The sequence below is a fragment of the Diadema antillarum genome, unplaced genomic scaffold, assembly GCF_040938485.1.
Source record: "Diadema antillarum isolate AM-2024a unplaced genomic scaffold, OU_Dant_1.0 seq00001611_RagTag, whole genome shotgun sequence".
Taxonomy (NCBI): domain Eukaryota; kingdom Metazoa; phylum Echinodermata; class Echinoidea; order Diadematoida; family Diadematidae; genus Diadema; species Diadema antillarum.
The window spans coordinates 216,297-237,439 of record NW_027272324.1 but is presented as its reverse complement, the minus strand read 5'-3'; the positions used below and the strand labels follow the sequence as shown (position 1 = coordinate 237,439).

The window sequence follows — 21,143 nt, the reverse complement described above, 5'->3', positions numbered from 1 at the left end:
GTCATTAAATTTCGCGAAAGACAGTCAAATTCCAAACGTGTTCATTCAAATTCAAATCATGCTATTTCTCTGTTTCATCATTTTAACATGTCTTTCTATGTGTGTTTTCGTTTCATCTATAAACTACTGTTATAAAGCAGTAAAAGTATCATATTTTTTATCTAGTATAACTGGATTTGGTTGTTCTGTAACCAGACTGGTAACGCTCCTTCTCTTTCATATACATGTCATTATAGGCCTATACGTGTACCAGTAATGCAGATTAACTTCATTTTTTATAGTCATGACAGCACAATAGATACAGACGTATATCTCTAGAAGACATAGAAAGACTTATTTAAAAAAAAAAAACATTTGAGGATCATAACCTTGACTTCTTGGAACTGGCCGACCGCTCGTAATAAAGCGCTCGTAACGGCCAGATAATTTGTGGCTTCTTACTTCTTTGGATTCAAAAAGCACGTTAAAAAAATGGTGTCAAAGTCTCTTAAACGAATACGAAAACATGAAATGCTATGATGCTTACAAAACAATAACTACGACGAAAGAAAATAAGGAAAGAGGCCAAGCATGAACATATCTGTTTAATTGACTGCAGAACAGGTTAAATTAGATGGCCAGAAATCAATTTGAATGAACGAGCGCAGCATGTAATCACGTGACTATATCATTTTGAATTTATGAATGAACGGATAGTGGAATGGTACTTGTCATTATGGATTTCAGTTGAAAAAGTGTTATTTAGAATAAGGTTAGAGGTAATGTGAATGTTTCAAAATAAATTTGAATGAAGAGATTTATATGACATTGAACTACCATGTCATCTAGGCGAAATTTTTGCTAAATTTAATTCAACATTAAAGAATTCGATTAAAAGAGGTGCGATATTGGCCCGGATGCAGGGCCCTTGACAGGTATAGCCCCAAGGTATTCCCACCCCATATGAATTAATTGTTTTTAGGTGAAAACAGTCATGTATGCCTATTTTCCTTGGCAGTGGAATTAACAGCTGAGATACGTAAAACACAAACCCATCCAGTTGAGGGGCTCCCAGCCAGTAGCTGGAAAGTGCTCCCGTATTATTTTATTCTAAGTGAAAAGAATCACTGCTATAATTTCTTTTGCAATGGAAGTAGTACTCAAGGAGGTATCAAAAACACCGAAACCAGTTATATAGCTGTACGGGGCCCCACGGAGTGTTCCTATAGTGTCCCCACATGTAATTCCACTCTCAAGATCTGCATCCCGATCTCTTCAATCTGTCAGATCGGGAGAAAGCGGCAAAAGTGTACGGGGACGGGGAGCATCGTAGCAGCAGCGTTTGGGTGATGGGGTTGGATCTGGCAATTTTACAGATCGGGAAGAAATTTTGAACTGGTTCAAAATTTCTTCCTCATCTCCCCATCAAGATTGACCTATTTTGAATCGTAGCTCAAACGGGGAGAGAGCAGTGACAGTGTAAATACCGCGGGATGAGCGTAACAATTCCAGGTTTTTCTGACCGTAGTAACAGCGGCACAAGAACGGGAAATATAGTCTAAACTAGACACCGACGACATGGTCCCGCTGCTGCGCCGCTTTCTTGATCAAAGCACGACCTTCCCGCTTTAACGACGCTCTCACTAAGTTCTCTACTCTCGTATAAAATCAAGGCCTGTTCCTACGACGCTTCATTCCTGCTTCGATAACGCTGTTGGCCGCTTTAGCTACGCTGTTCCTACGCTTTCCCAGACTCAATTATGCACGTCTTCCGCTCTCGCCGCTCTAAAATCGAACGTAGCCGATACGCTGGAAAATGTTTGCCAGAACAGCAAAACTGATGATGATGATGAGGAGGACGCGTTGTCGTTGTCGCGCAAATGAAGACGAAGGAGCGCATATTTAAGAAGAAGAGATGCAAACAATAAAGAGAATAAAGCATAACACTTTGGAGCTACTGTACGGGACCCCGTGCAGGATAAAATATCTGACTTTGGTATTTTGATATCCGATGGATACTACTTCCATTGCAAAAGAAATTAGCCGTGACCCTTTTCGGCTGAATGAAACCATATATGTGTGTGTGTGTGTGTGTGTGTGTGTAGGGGGCACTTTGGGGCTACTGTCTGGGGCCCCGTACAGGATGAAATAACTGGCTTTAGTGCTTTGGATATCTCTGATGAGTACTACTTCCGATTGCAAAAGAAAGTAGCCGTGACCCTTTTCAGCTGAATGAAATCAATGTGTGTGTGTGGGGGGGGGGGGGAGGGGGAGGGGGTAAGGGGGCAATTTGGGGCTACTGTCTGGGGCTACTGTCTGGGGCCCCATGCAGGATAAAATAACTGGCTGTGGTATTTTGGATTTCTCTGATGGGTACTAAGTCCATTGCAAAAGAAATTAGCCGTGACCCTTTTTCAGCTGAATGAAACTATTGTGTGAGTATGTGTGTTGGGGGGGGGGGGGGGCACTTTGGGGCTACTGTCTGGGGCCCCGTACAGGACAAAATAATTGGCTTTGGTGTTTTGTATGTCTCTGATGGGTACTTCTTCCATTGCAAATGAAATTAGCCGTTACTCTTATCAGCTGAATAAAGTCAATGTGTGTGTGTGTGTTTGTACGTAGGGCTTATAGGGGGTGGGGCACTTTGGGGCTACTGTCTGGGGCCCCGTGCAGGATAAAATAGCTGGCTTTGGTGTTTTGGATATCTCTGATTGGTACTCCTTCAATTGCAAAAGAAATTAGCCGTGACTCTTTTTAACTGAATAAAATCAATGTTTGTGTGTGTTTGTACGTAGGCCTATGGGGGGTGGGGCCCTTTGGGGCTACTGTCTAGGGCCCCGTACAGGATGAAATAGCTGGCATTGGTGTTTTGGATATCTCTGATGGGAACTACTTCCATTGCAAAAGAAATTAGCCGTGACCCTTTTCAGCTGAATAACACCATATTTCTGGGGCCCTTTGGGGCTACTGTCTGGGGCCCCGTACAGGATAAAATAGCTGGCATTGCTGTTTTCATGATAAGTACACCCAAAGGAACAATATCTACCAACTTTTGTCCTTGACCCCCTTCGGCTGAATAAATCCATTTTTCGGGGTCCCTTTTTGTGGTCCCTAGGCTTACGGTTCAGGATGTGACTTGCCAGCAATTCATTTTATTGACCCGTGGCCACATCCTTACATGATGAGACCATCAAAAAGTGTGACCCTTTTCAGCTGAATAAATGCTCTGGGCCCCCGGTCTAATGTTATCGCGCACTTGTAGCAAGAGTACGCGTACTTGTAACAAAGGTTTGCGCACTAAGCAAGCGTTCGCGCACTCAGGTTGGCCATGCGTCCAGTAAATACTGATGCATGGCTGGCCGTGCGTCCAGTAAAAACTGATGCATGCTTGTTTACGGCAAGCCAAAAGGAAATGCATCCAGTAATTTTGTCATCGGGTAACACGATAGAAAAATGGGTTTTTGACAAGAAAATTACCCATTCTATAAATCAGATGACGCACATGTCTTTTCGTGCGTCAGTCGGAATATAGTGTGCATGCGGTAACTATGGAATTTAGCCTAAACCCACTCGGCTTCGCCTCGTGGGTTAAGCATTCCATAGTTACCTTATGCACACAATTCCGACTGACGCACTCAGACCTGTGCGTCATTTGTATATTGTGTGCATAAGGTAACTATGGAATGCTTAACCCACGAGGCGAAGCCAAATGGGTTTAGGCTAAATTCCATAGTTACTGCATGCACACTATATTCCGACTGACGCACGAAAAGACATGTGCGTCATCTGATTTATATTTCTTGTCAAAATCCCATTTTTCTATCGTGTTACCCGATGATATAATCACTGGATGCATTTCCTTCGGGCTTGCCGTAAACGAGCATGCATCAGTTTTTACTGGACGCACGGCCAGCCATGCGTCAGTATACAAATAATGAATGTTTATGAGTGCAATGGACAGAATATTTCATGAGGTGAAAGATGAAAATGATCCATTCAACGAGGCGCAGCCGAGTTGAATGGATCAAACATTTCATCTTTCACCGAATGAAATATTCTGTCCATTGCACGAATCAAAACATTTATTATTTGTTTTATATAACGCCTAAAGAGATCCTAACCCTTGTCATTTGATGTTTTATGAATTTAGAAACAAGAGAGAAGGGACTTATATTTTGGTGTGCGTCACGGTAGTAGCACCCCTTTTGACGTCAATATGTACGTTCCAAAGAGTCAAACACGAACTTCCGTAGAATTCCAATCTGATTCAAAATTGTTTTCAGTTAAAGTTGCTTGTTTTTAACAGTTCACTCGTAGGCATAAACTCGTTCGAACTCCAAACACTGAATTTTAAGAACGTAGACACTAGAACGTTAGGTCTATATTTACAAGTTTTGGGCTGAAGCAGTCTGTTTATCTGCTATTGTTGTAGAAAGTTACGGGTCCATGAAAATGAAAGTGCTGGATTGATGAAGACGATGTTGCATGTTGAATGCTGAAGTTGGCTTCTTGGAGAATCAGCTGATCTTGGGACAATATCAAGAGTGAATCCAGTGTGTCACCCTGATCAGCCTCCTGTAGGGCTTGTACAGGGACAGGCTCAGCTGGCAAATTCTCAGTAGGCCTAACAGTAAACGTTAGTACTGACACTGCCGGTAGTAGTGTAAGACTCGGTCCTAGTGCTAGTACCGTAGTAGTACTAGGTCTATACGGTGTTTGCACATTTTCTTGCATCATTTTGCAAGCGATCTTGCTACTCATTTCTTTCTTCCTGTCATCGCTAGTAGAAGCATAGTGTTTTAGGGAGGATTCCGGTAACGGACATAATATCGCGGTTAGCAACACCAGCACGATCCAGGACAGTAATTGTAGCCCGAAGACTGTGGTTTGTGTACTTCGTTGCGCAACCAGGTGCAGTGGCGATTGTTTTCATTTTGTTTCCAAGAGTGTTCAAACCTAATGGATAGTTGGAGTACCATGAGCCCTCTGCTGGAACAGTGGATTTAGGACGCTGCCACAAACAGTTCAGTGCAGGATATAACGCTGCTTTGTAAGCCAGAAATGTTGAGACTGGACATGCGGAAGAGCCTGGAATCTCGTACATGTATAGCCACTACACTCTTAATTTTCGTTTTCTCGTCTGGACTTAGTAAGCGTGCCACGGTGTGTAATGTAGCGAAGATTCTGCTCATCTGTTTGGACCAAAAAGTCATCTGCTTTCATGTCTCTCAGATTTTCACGTCCTCTGTTGGCGAAATATATCATTATGTCCAAGAAGACCTTGTTCTGCAGACCCTGTGGGGTTGTGATATCGAGCACATCAGACGCGAGGATTTTGGCCATATCTTCCTTACTTATTGCGCTTTTGTGCTTGATGTAGCCCTTTCCTTCCTTCTTCAGTTTACACATCACTGCTTTGTAGGTTTCCTGACTACGATGAAACTTGTCCAATTTGTTAATGTCAACATCTCTTACGGTCTTGAAGTGACGATTTAGTCCATACTTGATGCCGAGCATTGACTTTTTCGTGTACAAACTACCGTCTGCTTTCCTCAGTCCAGCGAAAAATCGCGACAGAAGCTTGTCGAGCTCTTCATCCGATAGCGCTTCTACTTCAGGTAGAGATGTCCCAGCAAACTGACAGAATGCATCAAGACGGCTTACGGCATACTGGATTTTTTTTTTTTTTTGTTCTTTAAAATTGCACAAAAAAATTACAGTTATTGCAAAATACAGAATTTTATTATATTTTTCTTTTCTGTAAATTCTTTATTTTTGTTCGTTAAAAAATGAGGTTTACTTTTAATGAAGAAAAGGTTCTGTAGAATGACAGAAGTCTGTATATGGAATCTGAAAGATTGCAAATTTCCTGTAAAAACATAATATTTTGTACCTTATCTTTCAAACTTTTCCTGTTAAATTACAGCAAATCTGCTGTTACTAGAATGGTTCTGTATTTTTTTTTCTGTAAAATCTACTGTTTTTTCTAACAGTGTACGGTAGACCCCATTCTCGCAGTAAATCATCCATGATTTACATGTAGAATTTGACAGCTTCAATTGATCATAGATGTTGGTTCTCACGTGCCCGTGCAACACCGTATACGTGCATACCGCATGCGTGGGTGCTGCATTTGCAGCGTATCTCGTTTATTCTGCATGCAATCATTTTACTAGAATCTAGTTATCGAAAAGTATCGAAATATGTCAAATTCCCGGATCCATCTGCGCCACGCGTCCACATGCATATCGTTTAACAAAACAGTTGATCATTCTCGTGAGGCTTGCCCAACAATTAGAACATAGTATTATGCGATTGGACTGTCAATGGGTAAAAATAAAACAAAAAATAAAAATGCCATAGTTTTGGTCAGATATTGCCCAAAACAGCCCAACAGAAAAACTACCAACAAAAATTTACCTATTTTTTTCCACAGTGTGTTGAATAAATCTTGGTAGTTCGCAAGGTGTTTTTTTTTTTTCGTCTTTGATAGGACCAATAATAAATATTTATCAATGTCGATTTCATTGACTTAAATTCATATTTCTTTGGACATCTTATTACTTTTCCTTTATAAAGTTGAAGACAAAAATAATCTCCAAAGTTCTTTTTTGTCCATTCTGACTCCTCTCTTTTCGTAAGTAGGTAATCCATGGTTGACCTATCTGCTATCTTCCTGACACTGACGGACCAACAGGAAAACTCTACCTAACATTAACAACCTAATGTGTTAGGCTTTACTCCAAGTTACTAGATCCTGGTCTAGACTCGTTAACTTAGAATCTAAACTAGGTGTAGGTCGAGGTCTGTTACCCTCGGTTTGTGAAAATGGCAATTAACTTCGACTATAGACTAACGTCTCGGTATAAGTGGTCATTTTGAACAGACCTCGGGTAATAGAATGACGATATCATGGGTGCCAATAGCTTAGTTGTATTGTAAGAATAAGATCGAGTCTAGGGCTAGGCCATCTACTTAAGTAACGATTCGAAAGAGCACCGCACTCCGGAAACTAGCGCCGGGTTTCCGTATAAATTACTAGTCTGTCGCACTCTATAGCTGCAGCTCCGCATGCTCCACATCCATTAGCAGTATTGTACAGTCGACTCATGACAAACACCTGAAAAACAGGTACCGTACACTTACTCAGTTGCAAGAATCCTACGATGTCTTCTGGATTTAGTGGCAGCAACTTTCTAATCCGGCGATCTCCAGAACAAATCTTTACACTTATCAGCATGATTGTGCTGATTAATGAGGATATTATTGAGTCAAAATTTCTATTACCCCGAAGGCGAATAATTCTTCCTCATAGATAAAATGGCTTTGATATAATCATATGCACAGCGCAGAGGTCATATAACAACTTTCGTCCAGTGATTTTGCTCGAATTCCCTGACTTATACTCATGGGCAATTTCAACACCAACTAATGAGACCAAAACTCTAACATCAACCTGTGATTGAATATTTCGACACCAGTTGGTGTGATTCTTTCTGAACTGACCTAAAATCAACACCAAGAGTGTTAATATTTTTTCTATCCTGTGCTGGTGTTAGATATTTAACACCCTAGTTTTTGCAGTGTAACTACTTTACTGTTGTTGCTTTTTGTCTTTCTTTTTGGCTGCATTGATTTACAAACTTGTGCTGAATCATCTTATCTATAGTTACTGCACAGCAGAATACCACCCCTTGCGGTTGTAGTAATCGGCTCGGTACTTTTCGGGTCCTGTGATGGGGCTCTGATGTTCATCGATTACCCCCCTACTTGAGGAAATCCCATTTGTTGGAAGCCCTCACAATTAGTTACTTGTAATCCCTCGCCTATCGGGAATTATACATCACTTAAGTAATCCATTTAAGATGACTTTATACAAATTGCATTAACAATAATGCAGACAGGTCATTTTGCTACTCCAAATAAAATAATGTCCAATTGCCCGGTAATCACAGTTTGATCATCCGTATCGTGATTGCAACATGCTTCCACACAGACACAGTCTCCCAGAGGTTTGTAGTTGATTCCCAATGACAGCCTCGAATTCTCTGCACAATTATTCGAAGGTTGGTTTGTTGACCCGGAAATGCTCTCTGAAGTATTGAACTGTACATTCTTTATACACCACTACCTACTGCCAGAAATGACGCGAGCGATAAGTGTTTTATGTCACGACGAATACCGTGCGTCGTTCACTGTCAAGACAAGGTGATACATGAGTGGTTGATGCGTGTTAGGGTGGTATACGATGGGGGACTACGATGGGGGACATTACGAGGACAGATGGTCAGCAATTATTTACGCTAGTAATATTAAGTAAAAAGCAGAGGACGGACGAACAACAAATCCCCTACTCCGAGAATATATATTTGGAATGCAATGAGTGTTAGGATCGATGAGAACCGAGTTGTAACAAGTAATGTTCGTTTAAAATCGTTTACACGAATTTCTCGCCAATTTGGAAGAATCAAAAGGCTGGTATAGAGACAAATTAGCCAAGGACGACCTGGGACCAGGCATAATTAATTTGTTTCTCTTATTGTTTCTTTTTGCGTGCCCTAAAACTAAAATAAAATAGAAATGATTAAGTTCGTGACGTTTAGTCAAAGAATGGACGAACAACCGATTAAAGATTCTGTGTTCCAAGGGTATACGTGATTCGGAACGTGATAAAGAAAAAAACACCGTTTTCGGTGCTCTATAGATTTTTGCATGCTCCTCAGCAATGAGAAGCGCGAAACTAGGGAGAAAAATGTGTGGTATAATCTTGTTGCGTCTGAAGGTGGGGGATACGATGGGGGATATGACGAAGACAGGTGGTTTGCCGTTGAAATGTCTAAACCTCCGCCAGGATTCCACTCTTCTTCTGGTATGGAAGAGTACATTGTTATCTCACATAACGATGGGAAGATGGATGCTTCAGTTGTACGACCAGATAGGTATTCAGGTGTTGTTCTTTAATTCTCCAAGTGTCCTCTCATTTTTAGCTCACCTGAGCCTAAGGCTCAAGTGAGCTATTGCGATCGCCCTTCGTCCGGTGTCCGTCGTGCGTCGTGCGTCGTCCGTCGTCCGTCGTCCGTAAACTTTTTACATTTTCATCTTCTTCTTGAAAACCCCAAGACCGATTTTCATCAAACTTGGCAGGTAGCATCCCTAGGGGGTTAGGAACTCAATTTGTTAAAATGGGCACCATACCCCACCCAGGGGGCCCCAGGGGGGCCCAATACCCCCCAAATTAAGGAATCTCTAAAAATCTTCTTCTCTAAAACCAGAAGTGATAGAGCTAAGTTAATACTATGAGTTAGTACATTGATGACTGTAGTTTCGAGTTTGTACATGGCAGAATCAGGGGTGCCCCCCTTGGGACCCAGGGGAGGGGGGTGGGGAGGGGTCCTAATGGGGCCTAAATTGTACATTTTCATCTTCTTCTTGAGAACCCCATGACCCATTTTTACCAAACTTGGCAGGTAGCATCCCTAGGAGGTTAGGATCTCAATTTGTTAAAATGGGCACCATGCCCCATCAAGGGGGCCCCCAGGGGGGCCTAAACCCCCCCCCCCCCAAAAAAAAAAAATGAAGGAATGTTTAAAAATCTTCTCTAGAATCGGAAGTGATAGAGCTATTAAAGATAATACTATGAGTGAGTACATTAATGACTGTAGTTTCAAGTTTGTTCATAGCAGATCCAGGGGTGCCCCTCTTGGGGTGGGGGGGGGGGTGGGTGGGGTTGGGAAGGTCCAAATGGGGCCTGAATTGTACATTTTCATATTCTTCTTGAGAACCCCATGACCCATTTTCACCAAACTTGGCAGGTAGCATCCCTAGGGGGTCAGGATCTCAATTTATCAAACTGGGCACCATGCCCCATCCAGAGGGCCCCAGGGGGCCCCAATCCCCCCCAAATTAAGGAATCTTAAAAAGTATGGGCCCATATTGTACATTTTCATCTTCTCCTTGAGAATGCCTGGTCAAACTTTAGTAGAGCTGTGAATAATTTAGATTAGTGACTGCGTGAAAGGTGAACTTGCGATACTCAGGTGAGCGCTAGACCCGCGGGTCTCTTGTTAAAAGATGCAACATGAATTGCCAAATTTAGTGCAACTGAATGCATCTTCTTTATTCCTACCTTTAATTCTGTTTGCGGCTTGATGCCAAGGAAGCTGATAGTAGCACTGTAGTTACTGGTGTCTTCCGTGCAGCTCCTAATAAAGATACTATGACATTTTCCACGCCATCCGCCACAGAATCTTTTACTGCTGGCTGCATCATCATGGCTTCTTTTCTTGCCTCTTTCAAGACATAGTAGCTTTCAGTAGTAGAAATATGAAGGGAAAAGGTATACCAGAATCTTCGGAAGTCTTGGAGTAACTAAATAATTTTCAAAAAAAGAAAAGTCTATGGATGAAGAAACCTTGGTAGTTCACAAGGTTTTTTTTTTTGTCTTTAATGGGACCAATGGTAAAATGGTAATGTCGATTTCATTGACTTTAAATTCGTATTTCTCACATCTTGGTTCTTTTCCTTTATAAAGCTGAAGACGAAAAAAGAAAAACTCTTCAGAGTTGTTGTTTTTTTTTTTGTTTTTTTTTGTTTTTTGTTTTTTTTTGTCAGTTCACTAATTATTGCATCTTGATTCCTCTCCCGTGTAGTAGTTCTGATGGGGACAATTTCATGAGTACGTCTTCACTGCTTTACCAGGATGTACTTCATTGGACCAGGTGCAAATTATGGATGGTGGGGATGGAGGGGATGTTGACTGAAGGAACTCCACGAGCACATCGTTTGATTTTATAGCCAGTACCTGAAAGGAATTAATATTAAATACAATTCATCGACAAAATGCCTTGTTTATCATATCTGAAAAAGTTGTAAATCATGCTTTCACTAGATATGAATCTATACTGTAGAATGATGCAGCTATTTCTTACTTATATTTGCACTTTTTGTTCCATCTGCCCTAATCAAATTATAAAACCCCTGTGACACAAAATCTATGGGGGCCATACATTTTAGTTAGTGCTTCACAATTGTAGGGCCTATATAGATTTCGTTTTTACAAGATTCCGCTGTACATAAAGGCTTGAAACAGTAGGTGCAACTGATCAAATTTACTTCTGATTCTCAAATCCTTACTTCAAGCCCTGCTGTGCAGTATACAAGTTATATGCGACACGGTGTTTATTTGAAATGAAATTATCAATGTTCCAACCTTTCCAATGTACATGTATTTCTTCTTTGTGCTCACCAACCTGATAGCAACAAAGTCTTCAGGGTTGAAACTGTCAATGACAAACAGAAAAAAAAAACATTTTTAATTTTAGGGAGTTCTGACTGCAGGTGCCCAAGAAATATCATTATTTCATGGTTAACATATAAAAACAGGTAAGCATTGTTTTTGGTTAACATCTAACTGATATTGCTTCTTCAACACAGTGATATCACTGAATGAGTAGATGACATAATGGCTCTACTAAAAAGTGTATTCATTCAAGAACTTCAAAAGATTTTTGTGATTTGCATGACAACAAAGTCATAAACCTGTAATTTAACTTGGCCATCGTTCCATCATAACATGAGCCAAAAATAAGGAAGCATGCAATGATTTTGCAAAAAAAAAAAAAAAAAAAAAAAAAAAAAATTCCATACCTGGTATCCTGCTTGGAACAGGTACTAGTATTATCCATAGGCATCAGCTTCTCACTCTATGTCTCTTCTTCTGAGGTATCTTGTGTGAATATGGTGGTTTTGCCTGTTCTAACATCCTTGCATACATAGGGGTCAACATACATTGTATGCAGCGTTGACACACTCTCCATCGTTCTGTAAACATGGATCATAGAAGCATGATAGTTTGCGCACTGCAATGATGTTTGGCTCAATGGAGACAGCACTATGAAAAAGTCTTGTATTGTCAACAGTTTTGGTTGCCTGGCGATCCCTGGCTCTGTCTCTATCGGACACCAAAAATGCCGTACGCTGGAAATGGTAACACTTGTTTTCATTTGCTTCTGTTGGAGCCGGTCGGGTGCAGCGCTCTTTTACATACAAGTAAAGATCATGTGCATTGGCTATGATGGCATTTCCAGTCATTACAGCATATGTGGCATGGTGTTTGACGACTCCACTTTCCCCATCACTGGGACCTTTCCCGTGGCTTGAGCCAAAATACTCATGTTGGAAATGCACGCCATAGTCCTGTTTGCCATTATGAGACATCCATGAAAGGGCCTCTTGACTTATACTGGTTGGCACATCCATCTGAGAATCTAGCAATTCTTTTGAAATCAGTCTTCTCCTTCAGGTGATTAATGCACTCTAAGAAAAAAAAAAATCACTAAAAATTGAGTAAAACAGCCACATAGTCGGAATTGAGTAAAATTTTAACCACTCCTATTTGAGTAAAAAATTTGGTCATAATATTTGAGCTCCTCTTTTACCCAATGAAGAGTAAAATTTGTTTTGCTTTATTTTTTACCATGTGTTCATTTTGATCGGGGTTATGTGTAAATTTGATTTTAATCCCAGATGACTATTCTGATTTGTAACCATCTTTGGCCATGTGTCCATTTTGATCGGGGTTATGTGTAAGTTCAAATTTGCTCCCAATTGACCATTCTGTAGAACACGAGGAAAGTGTAAATTGTTTTTCACTTTTGTGGCAAAACAATTTTGGTCGGCCTGCTTACGTATTTGCAATGTACAATTCATTAAGTACCTATAATATACATGACATAACAAACACGTGAAATGTGACTTGCACATTCTCATGGTACATTTGAAGTTAACAAGGCAAGCTAGCAAGTGCATGCTACAGACCAAAATAGTTTGCGACATTAAACCCAAATAAGTAACACATGACGAAAAATATATCGTTATTGCCTTTATTGTGAAGGTAAACAAATATTTTTTTTTCAGCTGAACTATTCATCTTCTTAGAAATAAAACATATAATAAACATACACGAAAAGCTGGTAGTATGTTGTACTTTAAACTACATGAAATGAGGAAAACAACAACATGGAATTGAGTTGTTACTTACAAATTCTTTTTCTCTGTAACATTGGGATAAACTTGCAACTTCTTTTTCTCTGGAGCATTGGATTAGACTGTGCTTACATGCAGAGCATGTAACATGCATGCAGAACTTTACATGGTGATTCTTGGCCACCTGCTTCCACCCCGTAAACCATAGTGTCCAAGATCACCCACATGGCTCGAGCCTGTGCTGGATACTCCAGATCAAAGATCTGAAATATCTTATAGCAGAGGTCAACAGCAGATACGAGGCTCTTTCTCTCAAACTCTTGGCTCTCCAGAATGACGAAGCACTGGATTGGCTGGCAGACATCGTTCCCTACAGCCAGGACGAAAGGCTGGTTCCTCCCACGGTCTTTTCGGGAGGCCTCGAGATTGGTTCCTTCCTGCAAATAAATATAAAAAAGTACATCTTATCTTATGATTCACAAAGTGTGAAAAACGAAGTTTGCAGTTTCTTCCACTATACCGGAAAGAAATAGTTTCGATCAAAAAAAAAAAAAAAAAAAAAAAAAAAAAAAAAAAACCTGAAAGAAACGACTACCATCAATAGTGATTTGAAACATTTCATTCCCGTGGTGATATTTTAAATTGATTGATTTCAGTCAATATTGCTTTAGGTTAAAAGTCTGCAACACATCACACAAATCGTTGTGATTAATACTCCATGCATTTTCCTTCCCCTGTTGGACTTTTGAGTAATCCTATAATAAACTATAATATAGTTTAATATCAGGGCCAGCGAGTTCTGGTACGGGTAAAATTCAAATGGTTACATTTCTTACCATTATAAGCGATTCAAAGTTCACAGGCCAGGAACCTGTTACGTAAAACTTGACATCAGTAATACCTGAAATATAACTTTGACAAATAAGCTCTCAGGCAAACAGATGTACACATTGTAGTAGCATATAACAGTGCTCCTAAAATAATATTGCCTATTGATTTACAAGCGACAGAAAAGTATATACCTCATCAAAGCATGATTCCAAATTAATGAAATGAACACCATATACGTATTTTTTTTCAGTGTCTCTTTTGGTCACGCTCAGTTCATTGTCCAAAAGGAGGCAATAATTGTGTCATGTGTTGTAAATCAGATTTCCTTTCTATATCATCCTGTGGCAAAAGTCGAACAGTCCACGCATAAAAGTGATACAGAATGCGGACGGCAATTTTTCTCTACAAAGTTTAATCCAAAATCATGATTATATTATATAAAGTGGTCATTATTAACCGGGTTTCTTTTTACACTTTAATTAACTAAAGGCACGAACTTGGCCGGATTAATAAAGACCAAAAAAAGGGAACGCTTCTTTGGTAACTATCATTATTCAAAGGGTCGTTCAGATTCCCCAGCTGTATCGTAGCCACGTAACTGCTAATCCGATAGCGAGGATGAGCTCGGCGTTTTGGTCGCCGTTAGTAGGTCCTGAAGGATGGACGACGCCCGGCAGACATTGTCCCGTTGTCCTCCGAGAACCCCAAACAGATGATTTATTCCATTTTTGAGGTCATTTTGAATATGCTGGGCGTACTCGCGGGCATCGTCTCCTTCGGCGTCGACCTTCTCCTCAAGCCTGGCGACCGCTTGCGAGAGGCTGGCAATATATCGCCCGGATGATGCGGTCCGTTCTTAGCACAATACTTCAAAGGTTGTTTTGTTGAGTCGGAAATTCTCTCTGGGGTATATGTGATTCGGAACCTGATAAAGATAAAAAACACCGTTTTCGGTGCTATATAAGTTTTTGCATGTTCCTCAGCAATGAGAAGCACGAAAATAGAGAGAAAAATGAGTGGTATATCTTGCTGTGTCTGAAGGTGGAATACGATGGGGGATATGACGAAGACAGCTTGTTTGCCGCTGAAATGTGTAAACCTCCGATTGGATTCCACTCTTTCTTCTGGTATGGAAGAGTACATTGTTATCTCACATAACAATGGAAAGATGGATGCTTCAGTTGTACGACCAGTTAGGTGTCCAGGTGTTGTGTTTTTATTCTCCAAGTGTCCACTCATTTTTAAAAGATGCAAGATGATTTGCCAAATTTAGTACAGCTGAATGCATCTTCTTCTTTCCTACCTTTGATTCTGTTTGCGGCTTGATGCCAAGGAAGCTGATAGTAGCACTGTAGTTACTGGTGTCTTTCGTGCAGCTCAAGATAAAGATATTATGGCCTTTTCCACGCCATCCGCCACAGAATATTTTACTGCTGGCTGAGAACCCCAAACAGATGATTTATTCCATTTGTTAGGTCATTTTGAATATGCTGGGCGTACTCGCGGGCATCGTCTCCTTCGGCGTCGACCTTCTTCTCAAGCCTGGCGACCGCTTGCGAGAGGCTGGCAATATCGCAAGAAAAAAAAAAAAGTGATGCGATGTCCGCTTTAAGTGTTTGCTCTATTGCTGATATGGCCCGGATGATGCGGTCCGTTTTAGCATGGACCTACGTCGGTCCATGGTTTCAGAGAGGGGAGTTTTAGGCCGGGTCTCACCGTCTTCGTCAAGAGTGCAGTATTATTGATTTCCAATCTTGTGCTGAATCATCTTAACTTTAGTTACTGCACAGCAGAGTACCACCCCGTGCGGTTGTAGTAACCGGCTCGGTACTCTTCGGGTCCTGTGATGGGAATATGATGTTCATCGATTGACCCCCTACTTTAGGAAATCCCATTTGTTTGCAGCCCTCACAATTAGTGACTTGTAGTCCCTCGCCTATCGGGAATGATATGCATCACTTAAGTAATCCATTTAAGATGACCTTACAATTTGCATGAACAATAATGCAGACAGATCATTTTGCTACACCAAATAAATATTCAATTACCCGGTAATCACAGTTTGTATAGATCATAGTAACGTGATTGCCACATGCTTCTACATGGACACAGTCTCCCTCGAGTTTGTAGTTGATTTCTCAGTGACAGGCTCAAATTCTTTGAACAATAATTCGAAGGTTGGTTTGTTGACCCGGAAATTCTCTCTGAAGTATTGAACTGTAAATTCTTTATACACCACTACCTACTGCCAGAAATGACGCGAGCGATAAAGCATAAGTGCTTTATGTTACGACACATACCGTACGTCGTTCATTGTGAAGACAGGGTGATACATGAGTGGTATATCTAGATGCGTGTTAGGGTGGTATACGATGGGGGATATGACGAGGACAGGTGGTTTGCCGTTGAAGTGCCTAAACTTCATCCTGGATTCCACTCTTCTGGTATGGAAGAGTACACTGTTATCTTACATAACGATGGAAAGATGGATGCTTCAGTTGTACGACCAGTTAGGTGTCCAGGTGTTGTGCTTTTATTCTCCAAGTGTCCACTCATTTTTAAATGATGCAAGATGATTTGCCAAATTTAGTACGGCTGAATGCATCTTCGTCTTTCCTACCTTTGATTCTGTTTGGGGCTTGATGCCAAGGAAGCTGATAGTAGCACTGTAGTTACTGGTGTCTTCCGTGCAGCTCTTAATAAAGATACTATGGCCCTTTTCATGCCATCCGCCACAGAATCATTTACGGCTGGCTGCATGGCTTCTTTTCTTGCCTCCTTCATGACCTTGTTCACACCCTTTCCGTAGCGCCTACTGCCTCCCTTACTGCGTTGCTTATGGCGTCGCGTCAGCTACCTTACGCTGACAAGTGTGACCGTACCTGTAAGTTCTTTGGAACTGAATTAACATTATCGACCTTAGAAAGACTACCAGGAATCGTGTATTTCACAATTTCTTTGTTTTTCAAGTTGATGGTTGTGTTAGGAGTGTATATAGAATGCCGAAAAAAAAAGAGCGCCCCCTTCCTCAGCTCTGGCTGCATTTACCGCTGCATTTAGGTTTCCTGGCTGCATGCGCAGCACATGCGCCTGAATTGGGTTTTTCAATCCCTGTATGAAATATTGCATCTTCTGATCTGCGTTGTTTAGATGAACTTCGCGACATAGCTTGTGTAGTCGGTTGAGATAGTTTCAACCTCCTCTCCATTTCCTTGTTTGATGGTGTTCAGTTCCATTCTTATCTGAAATTTTCGGGTGGACGATAAATGAAACTTTGCCAAAAACTGCTCCTTCAAGTGGTCATATCGTTCTTCATCATTCTGTCCGTCGAGATCATCTTTAACTTCAGCTAACCACCTTGCTGCATTGCCTTGTAAACTCTTAAGGGCTGCTAATTTCTTCTTCGGTGTCCACTCAACAAACTCTGTATATCTTTCGAACCCATCAATCCGTTCATCCATCTTATTGTTTCTTTTTGTGTGCCTTAAAACTAGAATAAAATAGAAATAATTAAGTTCGTGACGTCATGTCAAAGAATGGACGAACAACCAAACGTTCTGTGTTCCAAGGGTATACATGATTCGGAACGTGGTAAAGATAAAAAACGGTAAAATTTTCGGTGCTCTATAAGTTTTTGCATGTTCCTCAGCAATGAGAAGTACGAAAATAGAGAGAAAAATGAGTGGTATATCTTGCTGCGTCTGAAGGTGGTACAGTATACGATGGGGGATATGACGAGGACAGGTGGTTTGCCGTTGAAACGTCTAAACCTCCGCATGGATTCCACTCTTCTTCTGGTATGGAAGAGTACATTATTATCTCTTTAGATATGTATTATCTACCGACTTATTTCATTCTTGCTTTACTTTTAAAGATAATAATAGAAGTTTTGGTACCTCAAAAGTTTCCCCGAATTTCCTTGTCTTAGTTTGTGTTTCAGGTTAAAGTACCTTTTGAGGTACCAAAACTTTATATTATCTTTAATTGAAATGCCTATTTTTTTTTCTTTAAGAAGGCACCTTTTGTCATATTGTTGCTATAGCAACGAAAAGGAAATGAAATGGACATAGTGGGAAAAAAGCTGATTGTCATCATAGTAGTTAGTAATCAATATTCCACTCGATCTTGTTAATTGTCTTGCTTTTTCATGAAAATATCAGTTTTCTTGTAAAACAGTTGTTAACATGGCAACCATCCTTGCTAAAAGGTAACCATGGCATTATAAGAATTGTGATTTTTTATTTTATTAAAGAGATATTTCTATTGACTCATTATGTTGTTTACAGCTTGTTTTTATGATGTTTAATAAAGAATACATGTTCTTTTAACGAAAATAATCCGTTGCCATGGCAACAGCTGAAGACGTTGGTTAGAAAAATGGCAACAGGTGGATTCGTGTTCAGCACCCCCAAAATAGTGGAAATAGCACAAAAAATCAAAATCTACAGAAATTTTTAAGAACACCCCAATATTGTGACAACTCGCCGTCTACTATACGCTGGAAATGGTAACACTTGTCTTCATTTGCTTCTGTTGGAGCCGTTCGGGTGCAGCGCTCTTTTACATACAAGTAAAGATCATGTGCATTGGCTATGATGACATTTCCAGCCATTACAGCAGATGTGGCATGGCGTTTGACGACTCCACTTTCCCCATCGCTGGGACCTTTTCCGTGGCGTGAGCCAAAATACTCATGTTGGAAATGCACGCCATAGTCCTGTTTGCTATTATGAGACATCCATGAAAGGGCCTCTTGACTTATACTGGTTGGCACATCCATATGAGAATCTAACAATTCTTTTGGAATCAGTGTTCTCCTTCAGGTGATTAACTCTAAGAAAAAAATCACTAAAAATTGAGTAAAACGGCCGTATGGTCAGAATTGAGTAAAGTTTTAACCACTCCTACATTGTATGTGAGTAAAAGTTTGGTCATATTCGAGCTCTTCTTTTACCCAATGAAGAGTAAAATTTGTTTTGCTTTATCATTGAGTAATTTTATTTTTACTCATTTTTGACCATGTGTCCATTTTGATCGGGGTTATGTGTAAGTTCAGTTTTACTCCCAAATGACCATTCTGTAGAACGCGAGGAAAGTGTAAATTGTTTTTTACTTTTGTGGCAAAACAATTTTGGTCGGCCTGCTTACGTATTTGCAATATGTACAATGCATTTTAAAAGTACAGTATGATATGTGACCGTGCACCTCAAAACGAACATAAATTCGCACACACTGATTTTGCGTGAGGACTGAAAATAAGTGAAATGGGTCAACCTAGCCGAACTTGACTTTTTCATATTTTCTGAAAGAGAGGGTCTCCTTTTGCATTATGCTAAAATTTGGTGTCATAAAACGGGCGGGAAAGTGTGTTTTTTAGCAGTTTATCTCGAACATTTTTGGTAGAATAGTGTGATTAGGTGTGTCTTTAGAATCCCTTTTTTATTTCTGAAAAACCTTGTCCACACTCTTCACTTTCAACTCTAATAACTTTTGAAAGGATAGTGCTACTGCTTTGAAAGTTGGCATAGATTATGGACAGAATGTGTTAATGAGGCATGCTCAATTTCAGTTTAATAGAATAGACACTGTTCTTCAGAGCCTCTTTTCTCAGTTCACACTTTCCTGAGTTTGTGCTTTCTTTCCAACATTTAGATAGGTTAGGAGAGTCCATCTGATTTGAGTTATACATCATTTTAAAGCTTAAAGTCTGGTCTTTTAGAATATGGTCTTAACTAAAAATTCACGTCTGGCGATTTTTTGTTTGTTTTGAGGTGCAGGGTCACATATACATGACATAAGAAACACGTGAAATGTGACTTGCACATTCTCATGGTACATTTGAAGTTAACAAGGCAAGCAAGCAAGTGGACGCTACAGACCAAAATAGTTTGCGACATAAAACCCAAAAAAGTAACACATGACGAAAAATATATCATCATTACTTTTATAGTGAGGGTAATAAATATTTTTTTTTTGAGCTGAACTATTCATCTTCTTAGAAATAAAACATATATAACAAACATACACGAAAAGCTGGTAGTATGTTGTACTTTGAAGTACATGAAATAAGGAAAATAACAACATGGAATTGAATCTTCTTTTTCTCTGTAACATTGGAATAAACTTGCAACTTCTTTTTCTCTGGAACATTGGATTAGACTGTGCTTACATGCAGAACTTTACATGGTGATTCTTGGGCACCTGCTTCCACCCCGTAAACTACAGTGTCCAAGATCACCCACATGGCTCGAGCCTGTGCTGGATACTCCAGATCAAAGATCTTATAGCAGAGGTCAACAGCAGATATGAGGCTCTTTCTCTCTAATGCCGTTTTAGGGCGATCCTCCTCGTCGATGTCGGTCTGCCAATAACCCGATTGCAAATCTAAGATGGAGAAAATGTTGGCACCGCTCAAGCAGTCAAGGCAGTCTTCGATTCGCGGAAGAGGATATGCATCCTTTTTTGTCACCTCATTAAGTTTGCGGTCATTGACGCGTGGCTTAGTCGTTCCGTCGCGTTTTTAAACATAGACCCGAGGACTCGACCAGGGACTCGGTGACTCGCGGATGATGCCCGCCTTGAGTCTGGTCTCTATGATTTTTATCCTCGTCGACGAAGGCTCGAGGGGGACGTCGAGGTCGCTACTTTATAGGCACTGCATCTCCAGTATCAATTGAATGTTGGTTTATCGAGGTCCGCCCGAGGTCGATGGGCGAAGAGGTAAAAGTTATACTCCCATCAGTCCCATGCAGCCCTTTGATTGTTGGAGTAGGGAAGATTCATTATATTTTGCTCCTGGTATAATCGAAGTGGGCAATTTCTCCCGAAATGCCCGTTTTTCCCACACTCGTAGCAATGCGTGGGACGACCCTGTGGTCGACCACGCTGTACTCCCTGCCTGTATCGCGGTCCTTGCTCTCCCTGCTGCTGGAGTTGCTTTTTAATAACCTGGGAAAGTTCATTTATCTTGTCGTCCATGCTTGACAGCAGCCGTCGCTCAAATGTCACGAGCCGCTCCTCCGTCGCAACGTTATCCACGACCGAAGACGCGATCGAGCGAAATCCACGAGGATTACTCCTGCTAGCCTTCTCTCGCAAGTGGTGGTACCGCTCAACGATCTCCCTGGCCTCCTGGGCAGTCTAAGGCTCCTGCATGCCGATGGCCATCGACATGCTATTGTCTCCAAGCCCCCTTAAAAGTGTCTTGTTGCAATTGTTTCCAGCGTGGCGGCGTCTGCCGTTGGATACCCAATAATGGTGAGGCGGCGGATGTCGGCTGCCTACTCGGGAATTGATTCTTTGGCTCCTAACCGACGAGCCTCGAGTTGGGAAACAAAGGCAGAGGGGGT

At 40.9% G+C, this 21,143-nt stretch overlaps 1 pseudogene; it reads right to left on the bottom strand.

Moving 5' to 3' along the window:
* Positions 1-4,392: 4,392 nt before the first annotated feature.
* LOC139711108 (uncharacterized) lies at positions 4,393-20,756 on the bottom strand (annotated as a pseudogene).
* Positions 20,757-21,143: the final 387 nt, after the last annotated feature.